General features: G+C 37.9%; 1 pseudogene; it reads left to right on the top strand.

Annotated features, from left to right (window-relative positions):
* Nucleotides 1–11,614, top strand: part of LOC104845492 (methylcytosine dioxygenase TET1-like) — a 71,819-nt pseudogene extending 60,205 nt beyond the window's left edge.
* Nucleotides 11,615–13,013: the final 1,399 nt, after the last annotated feature.

Consider the following 13,013-nt stretch of genomic DNA (forward strand, 5'->3'; position numbering starts at 1 on the left):
AATTCTCACTCATAGCGACCTTATATGACAGAGTTTCCAAGGAGTACCTGGTGGATTCACACTGTTGACCTTTTGGATAGCAGCTGTAGCACTTAACCACTTAACCACTATGCCACCAGGGTTTCCATAATGCTGCTAACCAAAAGGTCAGCAGTACGAATCTACCAGGTGCACCTTGGAAACCCTATGGGGCGGTTCAACTCTGTCCTACAGGGTCACTATGAGCCAAAATAGACTCGACAGCCATGGGTAGTAGTATTAAATATTAAAGTTGTATAATCAAAATATTATGTTTAAATTACATACACCAGAAGGTATTTTTAAGATTGTATTGTTTCCCAACATTATCGTGATTCTCAATTATAATTTACCAAAAATTCATTTCAGAGTTTGTTAATAGGTATTTTGTGTTGATAGAATGTCAGTTATCTAAGTTTATTTTATGTGAGTATATCAAGGGTTATAATTGCAGTTCCTCATTAAAGAAAAATAATTAAAGTTGCTGCAAGTAAGTACAACTTCCTCCATAATTATGTAAGAATTTGCATTGAAATGTGTCATTTCCATTTCAAATAATCATGTAGAACTGTCTTTAACATTTAATATTTTGTTATGCCTGTTTGATTTGGTTCTTCCAGTGGTGCTGACATTTTCCAAGCATTTAGAAGGAAATGATATGCTGATTTTTACTCATTTTAAGGTAAGACCTCTTATGGCAAGAAGCATAATAAATAATATTAATTTTCCTAAAGCATTAAATATTTATCAGGATACTGAAAAGTAATTAAAAGGTAGATTTATGTCTTCAAACATATATCCTTCTAGATGTATATTTATTCAAATATTCAAAATTCTGAAAGTTTGCATGGGTTTCTATACTACTCAAAATTCAGTGAAATTATCTCACTCACCTTAGCTATCCAAACTGCCCATATACACAATGTTTCAAAAGAGTTGTTCTCTGGAAAAAGGTAAGAATACCTGTAATACAAAAAAAGATTAGTTAAGTTACCACCAACAAAATTAGTTGGGATTGGTGGAAATCAAAGGCAATATATCACTCCAGTTGGTGTACACAAACCCAGATGAGAAATCACAATGGAGAATATTGGGCAAGAGGTTGAGTTGCAATGACTAGGCAGAAGAGTCAACAACTAAACCAAAAAAAAAAAAAACAAACCCACTGCCATCATGTCAATTCAGACTCATAGAGGCCCTATAGTGACCCTATAGGACAGAGTAGAACTGCCCCATAGAGTTTCCAAAGAGCACCTGGAGGATTTGAACTGCTGACCTCTTGGTTAGCAGCCATAGCACTTAACCACTATACCACCAGGGTTTCCGAGTCAACAACTAGTGGACAAAAATTTGGGTGAATACCTGTTTTTTTCTTATTACAAAATTATTCAATTCCAATTGATCGTGCTAGTTTGCAGTCAAGATAAAAACACATTTATCACATAGTTTTCCAAGAAAGAATGTGTAACAGACTTTGATTATTCTGAAATTAAACATAGATGAAATCCTATTTAGTACATTAATGGGTTAGGCTTGCTTTGAATATTGAGCGAATTGAGAATACTCCATTCCACTTGAGATAAGAACAAATTAGATACCAATGTATGCATAATTAGAAAGTCAAGCCTTGTTATATATATGTTTTAAATAAACACTGGAAAGTATAAACACTAAAAGAAAAATGGATATGTTATTTTATAGGGAAATGAAATGCATTGCTGACCAAATACGTTAGTAGGTTGAAAAAGTTAAGTGTGAATCCATATTAAGTATGCACACACAAATATCAAACTTTTATTGCAACATGTTCTTGTTACAAATCTATTGAAGTGTTATTTTAATTTCTTTTCTATCTTACAAAATGTACAATAACATATTTATAAATACTTATATATGAATCCCAGAAGAGTTGCTCCATTTTTCTATTTAGGCTTGATTCATTATCCTCTTTGTAGTATTTCTTATTTAATCAAATCATTCTCATTAAAAATGCTCTTGAGAGTTTTCTTTTCCCTCCTGTCATGATGACTGTATAATTGACAAATATTTTTAAATTAATTTAGAACACAAAGGAGAAAATGATGGTAAAGAATAATAGTACAATTATACAGTTAGTATAGGTTGTGCAAAAATCTCAACTTAGAATATCACCTTACATTTGACATACAATGTTAATGAATAATTTCATTCCCATGTGAGTGTTAAAACCATTTGTTCAAATACTTTATTTGGAAGAATTTCAGTACTCTATGTTCTATATTATCAAAAGAGGAATACAGATACTAATATAATTCTCATAACAGTATAATGATGAGAGAATATGGCTAGAATTTCCATCTCGCATCTTTACTAAATCACAATATATTTATATTGGTTGTTTTAAACATCTGTTGTTATAAGGCAGGTCATATTACTAAAAGTTGCACAGGCTTCTATCTAGAGTGTTCCATGCTATATTAATTTCATCACAGAGATTGCCAGATTCCTAGATTCGGGTGAGTTTATTGGTTTTGAGTTTCCAAGAGTTTATTTAAGGCATTTTGCAGAACTTTGGCATCTTGAGCATGTCCCCTCTGCCCCCGGGGAGAGGACAAGAGTACCACTCTCCAGTGAGATATGTTTCTGTAGATGAATCTCAAGGGCTCTGAAATGGCATTGTATATTTAACTGAAGACACTGAAAAAAGTCAAGCTGGAATCTAGCTGTTTTCCCAGTAATCTTCTTTATTCTCCAGGATTAACCTACTTATCGAAGATATCCAGAGGAGCCGTAGAAATCAAAAGTCAATACAACGCGAAGCTAAAACCACAGGCGATTTTCAGAACACCTTGGTGAAACTGTTCCATCAGCCCATATTACAGCTTTTTGAAACAGAATCTATTTCAAGGTGGTCAGTCACTACCATGGCCCAGCCACATATTTTGATTGCAAAGCAGTACATGAATAAGGTAGAAGTGACATGATCACTTATCACAATGAAAAAAATATTGATATACAAAACTCAATAGAGTAATGCCAGTACGGGAAGCTTCACGGCCATATAAAAAATCCAATGCTACGGCTCCACCAAGAGAAAGCCAAGCCAGAAAACCAACCCCACTGCCATCGAGTTGGTTTCAGCTCATAGTGACTGGTCCTAATTCCTACAAAACCTCAAAAGAGAAGTATTTGTGCAGAAAACATAAAGAATACCTCCCCATTCTAATCTCAATCTTAATTAGAAAGCATGGTGAATGCATAAACTTTATTATACAATTTTGCTTTTGTGTGACCCTGAAGACATATATCCTTTGCCCATATTAGCAAATATGTAATGAATCCTAAGTCAAATTTTTGAGTATTTCTCCATTCACATCACTTTAGCATACGCTAACCAGAAACAGGAAAAAAAAAAAAAATGCAAGTAAACATAAACAGATGAACTGAAATAAAGGTCAACATGTTCTTTCGTATGTATAATGGTTTTATAAAACATAGACTTGTTACTGAATAATAATCAGTTCCACAGTTTTGATAAAGAGAAGAATCACAGATAAAATTCAGCATCTATATGCTACATACATTTATTAAAAAAATTATACATAAAATGTAATATCAGTATTTGATTCTATAGGATATTTGATGTCTGTACTATAGATTTTATTAGTTGTTATGTTATTATTATTGAAGTGCTAAAATATGCTCATTCTAATTCAGGGTGAGTGCACAGTTTTCAGCAGGCTTTATAGAGCGGAGGTGTGTCAGTCAGTGTCTAGTCGGTAGAGCAAAACCTTCTCAGTTTTCAAAGAGGAAAATTTCTTGCAAAGAATTATTAACTAAAATGTTGGCAGTTCGAATTCAACAGCCGCTCCTTGGAAACCCTATTGGGCAGTTTTACTCTGTACCGTAGGGTTGCTAGGAGTCAGAATCAACTCAATGACAATGGGTTTGGTTTTTCTTTTTTTTTTAAAGGTGGTTAATAGCCACAATGGACTCAAACATAGCAGCAATTATTGCTTGCACAGGACCAAGCAACAATTCACTCTATTATAGATAAGGTTGCCATGCATAGAAGCCAACTGCACAGTTAACTAACAACAACAACACAAAAAACTGGTTAGCTACTAAAGAGGGGAAGAGGGCTTTTAAGGAACACAGAAAAGCAAATACAAGAAGTAATTTCTATTTCTAAGCATGAGTGAGAGCGAAAAAAGAAGGAATCATTCGCTTAGGATGGCCCAAGATGCCCCAAAGCTGAGATTCAGACCTCCTTGGAGGGGGTGTGGCTACCACAGATGGCATACTGACTGCAAAGAAACTTGCCGCAGGATGCAGGCTGGAGCTAACCTATGGGAGCAGCCACAGTATGGTTGAGAAAGTTGCACATGGGTCAGGCTACTCCGAAGAAACTGCTTACCAGCAAAGTTCACTTGAAAGTGCTAGTGTGTAGGTGCTGGTCCACGGACAGCAACTGCCAGGCTGCAGTGGAGACTCCCTTGAGAGTGAAAACCACTGGGCCTTCTACACACGCATTCACTGGCAGCCGCGTGGGAGCAAATAAAGCATACCAGAATCATACGCTGCTTTGGTGGTTTGGTGTCCTCAGCTCCCTCTATTGACAAAGCCTAATACTGAGCCAGGTGGCAAAGAAAAAAAAATATTTACAGAGTCCAACTCCCGTATTGGAAAACCTGGTGGCTAGTGGTTAAGCGCTATGGCTGCTAACCAAAAGGTTGGCAGTTTGAATCCGCCAGGCGCTCCTTGGAAACTCTACAGGGCAGTTCTACTCTGTCCTATAGGGTCTCTATGAGTCAGAATCGACTCGATGGCAGTGGGTATGGGTGGGTAACTCCTGTGTGATAGAAGAGGACAAAGAAGGATACATTGAGTACTGAGACCAGTCCACCTTTTTGGTGACTCAACTTGCATATGCAGCATTTTTACACACATTATAACCTCCATGAAAAAACACAGCTACTCTGTTTCCACCTAACTAAAAGCAGCTATCCTTGGTACAAGTGCAAGAATTATAAAATGTTTCCAAAATGAGGAGACACACTATTGCAACAGTCATTTAATCAATGTTATTGTTGTTAGATGACCTCTAGTCAGTTCCAACTCACAGCAACCCTATGTACAACACAACGAAACACCGCCAGTTCCTGTGCTATAGTCACAATCATTGCTATGTTTGAGCCCATTGTTACAGCCAATGTGTCAATGTATCTCATCGAGGGTCTTCCAATTTTCCACTGTCTGCTTTACCAAGCATGATGTCTTACTCCAGAGGCTGGTCTCTCCTGATAACACGTCCATAGTATGTGAGACCAAGTCTCACCGTCTTCACTTCCAAGGAGCATTCTGGCTGTATTTCTTCCAAGACACACTTGTTTGTCCTTCTGGCAGTCCATGGTATATTCGATATTCTTTGACAACACCATAATTCAAAGGCATAAGTTCTTCTTTGGTGCTTCTTATTCATTGACCTGCTTTCCCACACATATGGGGAAATTGAAAATATCGTGTCTTGGGTCAGGAGCACCTTGATCCTCTAAGTGATATCTTTGCTTTTTAACACTTTAAAGAGGTCTTTTGCAGCAGATTTGCCCAATGCAATGCATCATTTGATTCCTTGACTGCTTCTTCCATGGGCGTTGATTGTGGATCAAAGTAAAATGAAATCTTTGACAATGTCAATCTTTTCTCCAGTATTATAATGTTGCTTATTGGTCCAGTCGTGAGGGTTTTTATTTTTCTTTATGTTGAGGTGTAATGCATACTGAAGGCTGTGATCTTTGATCTTCATCAGTAAGTGCTTCAAGTCCTCTTTATTTTCAGCAACATTATGTTATCTGCATATCACAGGTTGTTAATGAGTCTTCCACCATTTCTGATGCCACATTCTTCTTGATATATTTTAGCTTCTCAGATTATTTGCTCAGCATACAGATTGAATAAGTATGGTCATTTAATCAATAAGTGCCTATATTAGTCATTCCTCAAGTTCTGCCCACAATCCCACTGAATACTTTGTTATCTAAGTCCTAAATTATAAAATTAAGCTACATTTTGAATATAACATCATGATGGGAGAGAGAGAGAGAAAAAGGAAATATTTCAGATACATAAATGTGGATTAAAAAAAAAATCTGTTGCCATTGAGTCAATTCTGACTCATACCAACCCTATAGGACAGAGTAGAACTGCCCCATAGGGTTTCCAAGGAGTAGCTGGTGGATTCAAACTGCCAACCTTTTGGTTAGCAGTCAAGCTCTTAACCACTGTGCCACCAGGGCTCCACAAATATGTATACATACACATAAAAAGCAAAGAGAGTATATGCAAAATTTCTGTAGGCCTATTTTCTGTTATTGTTCTCAGGCCCTTATAAGAGGACCATATTACTGGCCTTTCTTCATCTGACCAGAAGGAAGGTCCTTCAGACAGAATTTCAGTTTTTTTAAAGGTCTTTACTTGGTGAGTTGACCCAAACCTTCATTCCTAAAAGGTCTGAGTTCACAATTGTCCTGTACAAAGTGTGACCTTAAACATACCAATTTGCTAAATTTTTTGAACAATTCATTTATAACTCAGATCCAGGATCATAACCTATATCTTGAAGCCATTTATAAAAAGCAGCTTATGAAACAGTGATATATTTCTGCATGACAACTCCGAGCCTTGAGCATTTCCAGTGAAAGCAGCAAACACTTATCTAACATCTACTTTACACTCAGTTTCTAAAAGAGGTGAAAAGTATATATCAGATCAAATAATAAAAAAAGAAGTAAATTTCTCTTTTGACATTTAATAAAAGAACATCTGAGCAAAAAAAAAATTATAATTTGGTAGGATATTGTTTTTGACTTTACATCTAGTTAGTATTTCTCATTTTGCGTACTTCCTTATATCTACTCTAACATACATAGAAATAGACTCTCTGTCTCACACACACACACACAGACACACACTCACACAATCACTAAAAAAGATAATACGTTTTACTTATTTTCAAAGAATTATGCATTAAAACATAGAATGCTTTACTTTGGTTTCCGGGAGTTTAAGTGTATTAATGAAGAGTATGGAGTCCCTACATGGCACAAATGGTTAGCATGACAACAATCAGAAAGGTTGGTGGTTTGAACCCACCCAATGTTGCCTCAGAACAAAGGCCAAGAGATCTGCTTCTGAAAGGTCAAAACCTTCAAACCTCTATGGAGAGCAGTTCTACTCTGCAATACATGGGATCACTATGAGTCGGAATCCACTGAATGGCAACTATGTGTGTGTGTGTGTGTGTGTGTGTGTGTGTTTGAAGATTATGTTAAATTTTTCTGAGACTAACAGCATCAGCTACAGAATTGCTCTGAGGAACAACATTAAGAAACAAAAGGCAGATTTCCTCCATATAAGGAATAATCTGCTGCTTCATCTTGGATGGGTGCAGGAGAGACAATAGGGCTTACATCTTAGAGCAATGCGGCCATAAGTTTTATTAGCTGATCAGGGTCCAGAGTCAGAATACATGATAAAAGGACTGACAAAAAAATCCATTGTCATAGAGTTGGTTCCAACTCATAATAATCCTTCAGGACAGATAGAACTGCCCCATAGGGTTTCCAAGGAGCTGCTGGTGGATTTGTACTGCTGACCTTCTAGTTAGCAGCCTGAGCTCTTAACCACTGCACCACCATGCATAAGTACTGACAGCACAAGAAAATAGCATGGCAGCAAGGCTCAGCATCTCATGCAGTCAGGAGAATCAGAAGGAGGATCATAGCATCCTACAGGAGCCAATATCTAAGGATAAAATGGCCAAGGATACTTTAAGTGATATCTATGCAAAAAGGTGCCTAGGGAATGAGACGCCCCTTCTGTCCAATATTTTGACACCAAGTAAATGCACTAAATTTATAAATAAGCTCTGGGAAGGATTGGAGGCACCAAATTAACCAGTGTTAAGTTTCTACTACTCCATTGGAGTGAAGCCTAGGAAAAGAAATTAAAATTATATTTATTATACACCTGAATTTGTGGAGTATGATCCACACCCATTGCACTTAAAAAGGTAATAGCTAGTGAAATGAAAAAAGAAAGAGAAGATAGAAATTAAGAAAGCTTTGAGAATTTTTAGTTTTAATTCTTGATATCCAATATGGAAATGTTTCCTTCAGGAGACACAGAGATTGTTCCATTGAACTCAGAGTTATGACTTCCTTCTGGCCATTAGTTCCTTGTTCCAATAAGCAACAGGCCAAAAAATAAGTTACTGTTATAGCTAACTGATCTTATTTCTCAAGGAAAAATAGGATTAAAGAAGATAATAGAACTCTTCTGAAAACCTAGAGAGCCTGTAATACCACTGTAATAGGTATCTATAACTGTGTAACAAACTACCTCGAAACTTAGTACTTAAAACAATAAACATTTATTATCTCACAGTTTCTGTGAATTGGGAATCCAAACATTGTTTATGGAGTCATTTGGCTCATGGTATCTAAGAATGCTGCAATCAAGTTTTTAGGTGGGGCTGCAGTCATCTCAAAGCTTCACTAGGTGTGAATCCTCTTCTAAGGTGTCTTACTTGGCTATAGACAAACCACAAGACCTTGCTGGATATTGACTGGAGACATTCACTTCTTGCCACATGGTTCTTTCCATAGAATTACTACCAACATGCCAGCTGGCTTCTCACAGAACAAGACATGGAAAGCAAGATGGAAGTCACAGTTTTTTTGTAACTTAATCATGGACATGACATTCCATCACTTTTACAATATTCTATTTATTAGAAATGGTTCATTAAATTTACCTAAGGCTCAAAAGAAGGTGATTACACAAGGTTATAAATACCATATATAGGAATTTGTGGCAGCCATTTTAGAGACTGCCTACCACAGCTCTCATGAGCAGTGACCAGACTAATGTAATAATATAGCAACCTCAAAAGGGCAGAATTACCACAGGCTTCTGAGGAATAATGTATCAGGTCAATAAATAAAACAACGCAATTTAGTACTTTATAGTTCTACAGGACAGAAATCTGACACAGGTCTAACAGGGCAGAACATTTTCAGGATAAAAAAAAATATTGGTTCCCTTGCCTTTTCAGCTTCTAGTTGTCACTAGTGTTTCTTGGCTCATGGTCTCCATCCTCCACCTTCAAAGTCAGTAATGTTGCATCTTTTGACCCTTCTTCTGTCTTCACATCTCTCTGTGGGAAGTTCTTCACTTTTAAAGGCTCATATGATTGGGCTGGGCTTCTCCAGGTAGTCCAGGATAATCTCCCCATCACAAGGTCCGTAACCTCAATCAAATCTGGAAAGTCCTTTTTTTTTTTTTTTTTTTGTCATTTAAGGTAACGTGTTCACAGATTCTGGTGATTAGGGTGTGGATATTCTTGAGGGACCATTTTTCTGTTTGCAACAGGTATATTACTTATGTGTTTTTTAATTATTATAGCTTTATTGTTTTTGTTTAGAGGTAGTTATGGACTCACAGAAACTGGTGAAAAAGAGTTGGGTGAATACTTCATCCAGCTTGCCTCAACGGTGACATCATCTATATAGCTACAGTTTAATATTGAAATCAGGAAACCGACATTGATTCCAAAAAGGAAGAACATGCTCAGTACTTCTCAAGCTGAAACAACTTTAAAAAATTTCAAGCCTCAAGTTGCAATATTGAAGGATTCTATGGGCAAAAAATCGAATGACACAGAAAGCATCAAAACAAGATGGAAGAAATACATACAGCCACCCTACCAAAAAGAATTGGTTGATGTTCAACCATTTCAGAAAACAGCATATAATCAAGAACCAAGGGTGCTGAAGGAAGAATTCCAAGCTGCACTGACCAAAAAAAAACCTGTTGCCATCCAGCCGATTCCTACTCATAGCGACCCTGTAGAACAGAGTAGAACTGCCCCAAGGAGTTTCCAAGGAGCACCTGGTGGATTTGAGCTGCCGACCTTTTGGTTAGCAGCCATAGCTCTCAACCACTACGCCACCAGGAAAGCTTTGGGAAAAAAAGACTCCAGGCATCATACATGAAGAAAGCAAGAGGTCATTGAAAAGACAGAAAAGAACTACACACTTTCCACGTTTGTGTGCCAGCCTCGCCCTCCCCCTCGAAGTATTTTCGTGGAATATGACAACGTTGCCCGAGAATGTCAGCTTGGCAGCAAGGACGGTCGTCCTTTCTCTGGAGTCACTGTTTACCTGGACTTCTGTGCCCGTCCCCACAGGGACATTCACAACATGAATACTGGAAGCACTGTGGTTTGCACTTTAACACGAGAAGATAACCGCTCATTGGGCGCCATTCCTCAAGGTGAGCAGCTCCGTGTGCTACCTCTTCATAAACTTTCAGACACAGATGAGTTTGGCTTAAGAGAAGGATTGGAAGCCAAGATCAAATCTGGGGCCATCGAGGTCCTCACACCTCGCCGCAAAAAAAGAACACGTTTTACTCTGCCTATTCCTCATTCTGGGAAGAAAAGGGCGGCGATGATGACAGAGGTTCTCGCTCATAAAATAAGGGTGGTGGAGAAGAAACTCATTCCTTGAATCAAGCAGAAGAATAACTCGGTGACAAACAACAGTAAGACTTCATCCCTGCCGCTTTTAGGGTGTAAAACCGAGACCTTGCAACCTGCAGTAAAAAGTGAAACTGAACCACCTTTTATCTTTGAAGGTTCAGACGACAGTAAAACCTACTCACTGATCCCATCCATTCCTCACCCAGTGAAAGAGACCAACTTACCTCCACGCTTCTCGTGGTCCCCTAAGAGTACTTCGGCCACAACAGCTCCATTTAAGAATGACGCAACAGTCTCCTACAGGTTTTCAGAAAGAAGTAGCAATCCCCACTGCACAGCGCCTTCTGCCAGACACAGTGGTACTAATGCAGCTGCTGGGGAAAGCCCTGGAATTGCACGGTCTGATGAATAGGCTCCCCTTCTACCCTGTCTGCTGCCATGACGGATTCCCTGGTTATTCTGAGCCTGCCGCTGGTGCAACTGAGCAGCTAACTGCTAATCAGCCAAACCAGCAGCCTCTGTTCGTCACCTCTCCTCACGAACTTGCTCCCTCTGTGGCGGAGGAAGATGAGCAGCATTCTCAAGCAGATGAGCCCCTTTCAGATGATCCCCCGTCACCTGCTGAGGAGAAATTGCCCCACATCGATGAGTACTAGTCAGACAGTGAGCACATCTTCCTGGATGCCAAAATTGGTGGGGTGCCAATAGCACCCTCCCACGGTCTGTTTTGGTTGAGTGTGCCTGGCGAGAGCTTCATGCGACGACTCCTGTCGAGCTTCCAAACTGGAATCATCCTACAGGCCTCTCCCTCGTCTTCTACCAGCACAAAACCTGAATAAGCCCCAACACGGTTTTGAATTAAACAAGATTAAATTTGAGGCTAAAGAAGCCAAGAATAAGAAAACTAAGGCTTCAGAGCAGAAAGACCAGGCAGCTAATGAAGGTCCTGAACTGTCCCCTGAGATAATGAATTGAACCAAATGCCTTCCCAGAAAGCATTAACATTAAGCCTTGACAATGTTGTCACCGTGTCCCCTTATGCTCTCACACGTTGCAGGGCCCTATAACCGTTGAGTCTGAAAGCTTTTCTCCCCTTCTTAATGCCTTTGCTAGTGCACTGTATTTTTTCAAGGTGCTGTAAAAAGAAAGGCATGTTTTGGTTTACTATGTCTTCATCTCACCCATTTGAAGGCTGAGGTAAAAAAAAAAAAAAAAAATGGGGCAGGGATTTCTTAACTGTGACTGTATTTTGACAATTGGCAGAAAGTGCACATTTCAAGCAAAAATCAAAAGTTTTATAGTTTTAAATACGTAAAGAAATGTTTTGGTTAGGTTTTAACCTTGATAGAATCACTCAGTTTGGTTCTTTAAATTAAGTCTGTTTACTACAAAACAAGAGTCATTTTGAGAGGGTTTTAACAGGCTCATGTTCTAGGATGTAAAATCAGGATACGTAGTGTTAACTCTACACAGCTCCTGGTGCTTAACCACATCGACACAGTTAAAAATAAGCTGAATTATTATTTCATGGTGCCATTGTTCCAATATCTTCCGATTGTTGCTAGAAAATCGGCATATTCCTTTGAAATAAACCAATGAAATGTTTTTTCTTAAAATATTTCTCCTGAATAAAATAATTCATTATTGTTAGTAATGGTTGGAGGCTGTTCATAAATTGTAAATACATATTTTAAAAGCACTTTCTATTTTTAAAAGTAACTTGAAATAATATAGGATAAGAATCCTATTGTCTATTGTTTGTACATATTTGCATACAAGAGAAATCATTTATTCTTGCTGTGTAGAGTTCCATCTTGTTAACTGCAGTATGTATTCTAATCAGGTATATGGTTTGTGTTTTCTTTTTTACATGTCCTTTCTCATTCAAATACTAGCTACTTATATAAAATAGATAATGAAAAAATGTTAATTATCTCTAAATTGAAAATAGAAAACATTACCAACTCTTATTAACATTTTCTTTGGAACTAATTAAGAGTGATAACTTCTGATATAGTGAGCAACTGTGGCCCCAATTTACCTTCATCCTGACTTTCTCAATATAATCCATGAGAGGTGTTTCCAAAAGGAGATTGGACAGAATAGGATTCTGAAGAGTCAAATGCTTCTGGCGTTTCCAGGTGATAAAGGACAAAAAGAAATTAGCTGAGCCCTATCTACTTCAAATTGCCTTATTTGTTCTGAAAGTCAATCTGGTATAGGATAAGAAAAAAAATTCCCTGTCAAAATCTTTTGTTGAAGACAATTTGCTTATCATCATCACACCCCTACCCACAGCCCAAATAAACAGTAGGATTGGTATTATAAGAACGGTTTTGTCCATCAAGAACTAATCCGTAGTGGTTTAGCTTTTGGGAAAATGAGTTTTTACCTTCTCTGATAATTGCCTATGTTCTCGGTAACAGGAAAATAGGCATCCCATTTATTTTAGTCCTCCTTCTGTTTGTTCCCA

This window comes from Loxodonta africana, chromosome 6 (assembly GCF_030014295.1).
Source record: "Loxodonta africana isolate mLoxAfr1 chromosome 6, mLoxAfr1.hap2, whole genome shotgun sequence".
Taxonomy (NCBI): domain Eukaryota; kingdom Metazoa; phylum Chordata; class Mammalia; order Proboscidea; family Elephantidae; genus Loxodonta; species Loxodonta africana.